Source organism: Sturnira hondurensis, unplaced genomic scaffold, assembly GCF_014824575.4.
Source record: "Sturnira hondurensis isolate 20B ecotype Veracruz unplaced genomic scaffold, ASM1482457v3 Scaffold0021354, whole genome shotgun sequence".
Lineage (NCBI taxonomy): Eukaryota > Metazoa > Chordata > Mammalia > Chiroptera > Phyllostomidae > Sturnira > Sturnira hondurensis.
The window spans coordinates 1279878-1288316 of record NW_028093985.1 but is presented as its reverse complement, the minus strand read 5'-3'; positions in this window follow the sequence as shown (position 1 = coordinate 1288316).

Genomic DNA, 8439 nt, shown 5'->3' with positions numbered 1-8439 from the left:
TAAATTAGAACATAGCAAAAGTACTGCCCAGTGTGGTTCAGTTGGTTGGGTGTCAGTACTACAAAGTAAAAGGTGGACCATTAAATTCCCAGTCAGGACACATGCCTAGGTTGCAGGTTTAATCTTTGGTTGGGGCACTCATGCAACCAATCAATGTTTCTCTCCCTCTCTTCTTCCATCCCTTTCCATGTCTCTAAGATAAATAAATAAGTAAATAAGCAATACACTGGAAGGAATAAACAGTAGGCTAGATGAAGCAGTGAGTTAGATGAATGAGAGATTTTGGAAGACAAAGTAGAAAAATTACCCAGGGAGAGCAGCAAAAAGAAAGAGAATTTTTAAAAAATGAGGAGAGCTTAAGAAACATTTTTAAAAACATGAAACATAATAACATGCACATCATGGGAATACCAGAAGGAGAAGAGAGCAAGCAAAGGATCGAGACCTATTTGAAGAAACAATGACTGAAAACTCCCTTAATCTGGTGAAGGAAAAATACACACAAGTCCAGAAAGCTCAGAGAGTCCCAAACAGGTTAGACCCAAAGAGGCCAAAAACACATCATAATTAAAATGCAAGGGTTAAAGACAAGGAGAGAATTCTAAAAGCCACAAGAGAAAAGTAGGTAGTTGCCTGCAAGGGAGCACCACTAGGCTGTCATCTGATTACTCATCAGAAACATTTCGGGCCAGAAGGGAGTAGCAGGAAATATTGGAGTGATGAAAAGCAAGGACCTACAGTCAAGGCTAGTTTACCCAGCAAGACTATCATTTAAAATCAAAGGAGAAATAAGGAGCCTCCCAGACAACAAAAAGCTAAAGGAGTTTGTTAACATCAAACCAGGACTGCAGCAAATGCTAAAGGGTTTGTTTTAAAAAGAAGAAGAAAAGAGAGACAGAAACAAAACACAGAGGAAAATAGTCTAACAATAAAGTGGCCCTAAATACATATCTATCAATAATCATTTACACATAAATGGCTTAAATACTCCAACCAAAAGATATAGGGTAGCTGAATGGATAAGAAAACAAGACCCATATATGTACTGCCCCTAAGAGACCCATTTCAGATAGAAAGTTACACAAAGACTAAACGTAAAAGTATGGAAAAAGATATTTCATGCAAATGAAAAAGAAAAAACCTGGGATAGCAGTACTTATATCAGACAAAATAGACTTTAAGACAAAGGCTATAGTCAGAGACAAAGAAGGACACTACATAATGATAAAGGGAACAATCCAACAAGAGGATATAATCCCGGTGAATATTTACATTCCCAACATAGGAGCACCTAAATATGTGCAGCAAAATCTTGATGGACATAAAGGGAGAAGCAGACAGAAATACAGTCATAGTTGGAGATTTTAACACCTCATTGATATCAATGGATAGAACTTTCAGACAGAAAATAACAAGGAGACAGCAGACTTAAATGACACACTAGATCAAATGGATTTAATTGACATCTTCAGAGCATTTCACCCCAAAGTAGCAGAATATACATACTTTCTAAGTGCATATGGAATGTTTTCTAGGATAGACCACATGTTAGGACACAAAAGAAGTCTCAATAAATTTAAGAGATTGAAATCATATCAAGCATCTTCTCTGACCACAATGTTATGAAACTAAAAATCAATCACAAGAAGAAAAACATGCAAAGATATTGGGAGCACAATAACATGTTATTTATTAAACAGTGAATGGGTCAATGACAAGATCAAGAAGAAATCAAGATATCTTGAAACCAATGAAAGTGAGGACACAACAATCCAAAATCTGTGGGACACTGGGAAAACAATCCTAAGAGGGAAATTCATAGCATTACAGGCCTATTTCAAAAAATAAGAAAAAGATAAAAGAATCCAAGAGCTTGTTCTTTGAGAACTCAGACAAACAAGACCTTTGTTTGTCTTGACAGACCTTTAACCTGACTCATCAAGATAAATAAATAAATAAATACTGAAATAAATAAAATCAGAAATGAAAGAGAAGTAATAACTGACACCACAGAAATACAAATGACTGTAAGAAAATATTATGAACAATTATATACCAACAGGCTGGACAATCTGGACAAAATGGATGAATCCCTGAAACATACAATCTTCCAAACTGAATCAGGAGGAATCAAAGAATCTGAAGAGACAGATTACACCAGTGAAATTGAAGCAATAATCAGAAACTCCCAACAAACAGAAGCCCTGGACCGGATGGCCTTGCAGGTGAATTTTATTAAACATTCTGAAATGCACTAGCACATCTTCTTCTCAAACTATTTCAAAAATTCAAGAGGAGGGAAGCCTCCCAAACTCATTTTACAAGGCCTACATTGTCCTAATTCCAAAGCCAGATAAAGACACTCCTAAAGTATAGGCCAATATCCCTGATGAACATAGATGCTAAAATCCTCAACAAAATATAAGCAAACTGAACACAGCAATGCATCAAAAAGATCACACACCATGAGTAAGTGGGATTCATTCTGTGAATGCAAGCTTGGTATAACATTTGCAAATTGATAAGTGTGATTCACCAGGTAAACAAAATAAAGGATAAAAACCACAGGACCATATCAATAGATGCAGAAAAAGCATTTGATAAACTCCAACACCGATTTATGATAAAAACTCTCAGCAAAGTGGGGAATAGAGGGAACAAACCTAAACATAGTAAAGGCCACATATGACAAACCCACTGCCAGCATCCTACTCAATGGTAAGAAACTACAAGCATTCCCCTTAAGATCAGAAGCAAGACAGGGATGCCCACTCTCACCTCTCTTATCCAACATAGTGCTGGAAGTCCTAGCCACAACAGTCAGACAAGACGAAGAAATAAAAGGCATCCCAATTGGAGAGGAAGTAGTTAAAACTGTCTTTATCTGCAGATGACTTTCCTACTGTACGTAGGAAACCCCAAAGATTCCACCAAGAAGTTACTAGACCTGATAAACAAATATGGTGAAGTAGCAGAATACAAAATTCATATCCAGAAATCGGTTGCATTTTTATATGCCAATAACAAACTAACAGAAAAGGAAGTTATGAAAACAATCCCATTCATGATTGCTTCAAAAAGAATAAAATACCTAGTAATAAACCTAATCAAAGATGTAAAAAGTCCATATTCTGAAAATTATAAGACTCTGAAGAAAGAAATTAAAGACAAAGATAAGTGGAAACACATACTGTGTTCATCTGTAGGAAGAATTAACATCATTAAAATGTCCATACTATCCAAAGTATTCTACAGATTCAGCACAATTCCTATCAAAACTCCAATGATGTATTTCACAGAACTAGAACAAATATTTCAAAAATGTATATGGAACCACAAAAGGCCTCTCATAGCAACAGTGATCCTGAGAAAGAAGAAGAAAGTTGTACGAATCATACTGCTTAATATCAAATTACACTACAAGGCCACAGTAATCAAAACAGTATGATACTGGCATAAAAACAGACACATGGATCAATGGAACAGAATAGAGAGCCCCAAAATAAACCTACACCTTTATAGTTAACTAATATTCGATAAGGAAGCAAGCGCATACAATGGGCTAAAAATAGTTTATTCAATAGATGGTGTTGGGAAAATTAGACAGATACCTGCAGAAAAATGAAACTAGACCACCTTCTTGCACCACCCACAAGAATAAATTCAAAATGGATCAAAGCCTTAAATGTTAGACCTGAAACCATAAAGATTCTAAAAGAAAACATAGGCAGCAAAATCTCAGACATTGTTTGTAGCAATTTTTTATAACCTATATATCCCCAGTCAAGGCAAACAAAAGGCAAAATAAACAAATGTGAAACATCAAACGAAAACTAAAAAGGTTTTGCACAGCAAAGGAAACCATCAATAAAATAATAAAGAGACGACCCACAGAATGGGAGAACGTGTTTGCTGATACATCTGATAAAGGGTTAATACCCAAAATTAATAAAATACTTAGAAAAGTTAACACCAAAAAACAAACAACCCAATTAAAAAATGGGCAAATGACCTAAATAGACACTTCTCCAAAGAGGACATACAGATGACCAATAGACATATGAAAAGATGCTCAATGTCAGTAATCACAAGAGAAATGCAAAATAAAACCACAATGAGATACCATCTCACACCTGTCAGAATAGCTATCAACAATAAATCAACAAACAACAAGTGCTGGAGAGGATGTGGAGAAAAGGGAACCCTAGTGCACTGTTGGTGGGAATGCAGATCGGCATAGCCACTGTGGAAAGCAGTATGGAGATATTTAAAAAATTAAAAATGGATCTGCCTTTTGACCCAGTAATCCCATTTCTGGGAATATATCCAAAGCAACCCAAAACAGTAATTCAAAAGGACATAAGCACCCTATGTTCACTGCAGTGTTATTTACAATCACTAAGATATGGAAGCAGCCCAAGTGTCCATCAACAGATTTGTGGATAAAACAACTATGGAACATTTACACAATGGTATACCAGTCAACCGTAAAAAAGAAGGAAAGTTTATCCTTTGCAACAGTATGGGTGGATCTGGAGAATATTGCTAAGTGAAGTAAGTCAGTCAGGAAAAGACAAATACCACATGATTTCACTCATGTGTAGAATCTAATGAACAAACTGAAATAACAAGGAAAATAGGGACAGACTCATAGACGGGGAGCAGATGACAGCTAGTGGGCGGGTAGGGGCTGGAGGGGTTGAGCACAAAGGGAGAAAGGCTCATGGATGTGGATAACAGTGTGGTGATTGGTGGGGGGAGGGGGTATAAGGGGATAAATGGCAAAAAAAAATACAATAAAGATTGTATTTTGGGTATAGTATTTTACACTCTGTGGCATCAGACCACATGGGCTCAAAATTTGCCTGCCACTTAATAAATATCAGTATTTAAACCAAATCTTTGAACTCTGTACTTCAACTATACCATTAATAATCTGAGGAAAATAATATCTGACTTAGCTATATTAAAGACTTGTTGGCTCTATGTAAACAATAAAGTGATTAAAAATAAGTTATAAATAAATAAATTCATTCCTTTAAAAAGATAACAAGAAAAATGTCTCTGACAACAGTGGGAAAGAGATAAAAAGTGAAAGGATGTTAAAAGATGTAAGTTATAGAGTGGATTTTAACATTAAGCATTTAATGATAGTTCCAGAAGTAGATAAGAGATTTTAAAAAAGAAGGCTCACTATTTTAAAAGGGAATGGATAAAAATTATTAATGGACATTAATCTTCAGACCTAATGTGTCCAAAGTGTTCCAAGTAAGATAAGTTTAAAATATTCCCACACTCAGATTCATCATGGTGAAATATACACCAAAGACAAAAAAAGATCTTAAAAGCTAAGAAAAATGCAGATCACCTACCACCCCCTGGCCCCCAGAGCAACTAGACCAAAGACTGACTTCTCAACAGCAACAGTATAAGTCTCAAGAGATTGAAATAATGTCTTCAATATGCTGAGAGAAAATAAATGTTAACCTAATATTATCTACCCAGCCAAAATATCTTCTTTCAAGAAAGAAAGCAAAATTGTGAGGGTTTTTTTTCAAATGAGCAAAAATAGAGTTTACTACAAATGGACCCTACTAAAGGAAATTGTGAAGTCTATATTTTAGGCATATAAAAAATGACTTTAGAAAGAGAACTCAAGATACAAAAAAGAAATGATAGAAAAGCCAGTAGTAAATATATGGATAAATTAAACAATTCAAATATATAAAATAAATATAGTTTACACCCTATAGAGTAAAAAAAAAGAGAGAGAACTAAAATAATATTTAACAATGAAGCATAAGTTAGAGAGGATGGTGATCAGATTGAAAACATCCTAGTGCCTAGGGATTGTTCCAAAAAATGAAAAGATACTGATTAATACTAGACACCATTGAGTGACATTGGGTATGTATGATAAAATAGCTGAGGTCACTGTAAAACAAATTAAAGGATATAACTTTCAAACTAGTTTTATAAAAGAGATTAAAGAAAAGTGAAAAAGTTTAATTATACCAAAAGAAGTCAAGGAGAGTGAAGAGAGAGACACATAGAAAGTAGAGATAAATCTAAACACAATAGTAATCATAATACATCTATGTGGATTAAACTCTTCCAGTTAAAAGACAAAATTCGTCAGACTAGATTTAAAAAGCAAATCCAAGTATGCTTTCTAATTGCCATTTTGTTACACACATAAAGGCAGACAGAAAAAAAGGTGGAAAATATACATCAGGCAAACAAACAAAAATAAAGCTAATATAATGAATACATTTATTTTAATTCATTTATTAATTTCAATGTATTGATTTATTATAATGATAAAAATTCAACTTCCTGGGAAATGATAATGACTCATAATTTATGTGTACCTTAACAATCTATCTTTAAATTGTATAAAGAAAATATTAACAGAAGTACACAAAGAAAAACAGGAAACTCCACAATCATAGTAAGATATTTCAGTATTCCTGTCTCAGCAGTTTACAAGTGAAGCAGGAGACCCCCCTGGATCCATGAACTCACCTGGAGCTGTCTTCCAAGTTTCTGTGTTGGCATAAACATACTGAACAATAACAAAAGAAGCCCTAGTGGATTCTTTGATGCCAAAATTATTCCTTCCTGCTCCAGCTACTCAGCAGCAATTCTACTTCCTGATTATCAGAGCCAATCCCCCTTACCGGTAAAATAAGCCCCCCCGCCCCTCCCACCCCCGGCCGCTGGTCTACTCGCAGAGTAGATGAACATCCTCAAGTGACCCAGTAGCTGTGTTAGCTTTTTAAGTTTATTGAAACTTCCTGCCTTCCCTGTGGAAGTATCTCACCCCCTCCTCCCCCGGGAAGCAAGACCTCTCCATCCACAGAGTCGAAAACTGGAACAGGAAGCACACATTCCCTACGTGGGTTACTGGGAGGGATCCTGTGCGTGGCCGCCGCGGTGGATTCTGCTCTGCCTGGGCCTGTGTCTCTAGGTGGGGCAGAGCCTATCGGCCGAGCGCAATGCTCAAGAAGGAGGCAACTGTGAGCTGTTATCGGCCTACATTTCATCAGCTGAGGAATCCCTAACTGGTTTTGCAAAGAGGATCTGGGCGGGCACCAACTTTTTCTGCTGTACCGACCAACTACTGAGTATAGCTCTAGAAAAGAAGTTGTGGTTAACCTCACAAGCTAAAGAACTCCAACACGTGGCAGTACCAGCCAAAACAGAACATAGATGGTAGGGAAGGTAGTAGGTCACACATATGGAATAGTGCTCTAATCAGCTGCAAAAAAAAGAAAAAAGAAAACAAAAGGAAAAAAAGCATTGTAGCAGCGACCCATGGTCTCTTCCTTGCCTTGTTATTAATACAATACATTATACATAGTAACTGATTTTCTTTTGCCCCCTCTCCCTTTCTGTTGCTAATTGATACGAGAAAATCAGTGATAGATACTTTTAAAATTTAGTCCTTATTGCATAAGATATCATGGTTCAGTTGACACCAGAAATTTAAAAAAAAATTATTCAGAAATCTAACTGGAATTTTTGTTTGCTTTAGTTCTTTAAGCCATCTCTGATGAAAAACACAATTTGGCAATCAATATAGTTGTAATTGATTTCAGGCAAGCATAGTTAATAAGTGCTAAAATCAGAGGATGAAAGTTGAGTGAGAAATGGGATAGTTCCACAATTTACAAGATACATATTAATTGCAAAGGGGGGAAATAGTAGCTTTACATTTGAAAAATGTGGTAGATACCATTTTAATTAAGAAATCAAAGTTGACATCACTAATAATAGTACAAATTGGCATAATGTATCTCCTAATATAACAGTATTTCTGCCAACAATTCATAGGTGTTAATCTAATAGTAAAGAAATAGTAGATGAGCTGAAAATGTGGGGCATCTACAAAATAGGTGGTTTACCAAAAATGTCCATGTCATGAAAGACAATGACTGAGGAGTCTTTCCAGATTTTTTAAAAAGGAGATACGTGGTACCTGAGCCTAATGAGTGATGCAGAATTTTTTTGTTACAAGTGATGTCCTTGGAATAACTAGTAAAAGTTGAATAAGCATGCAAATTAGATCCCAATATTGATGATTTTTTTGTGTGGTTGAGTGAGAGGATATTTCAGGACATACTTACTTATTTACGAAAAAAGGGCATCTGCAACTTACTCTTAAATGGTTTGGGGGAAGAAAGAGTGTTAGCTACCTATTCCTCTGTAATAAATTACCCCCAAACTTGGAGATTTAAAGTAACAACAATATTTACCCATTAATTTTATCCAAATGAATACCTTATGGTCACATAGAAACCTGTATGTGAAGGTTCACAGTAGCTTTATCTATAATTTCCAAAATTGGAAACAACCAAGAAGGACAACAACCAAGAAGGAAACAACCTGTCCTTCAACAGGTAAGGGAGTAAACCGTAGAATATCCATACAACTTAG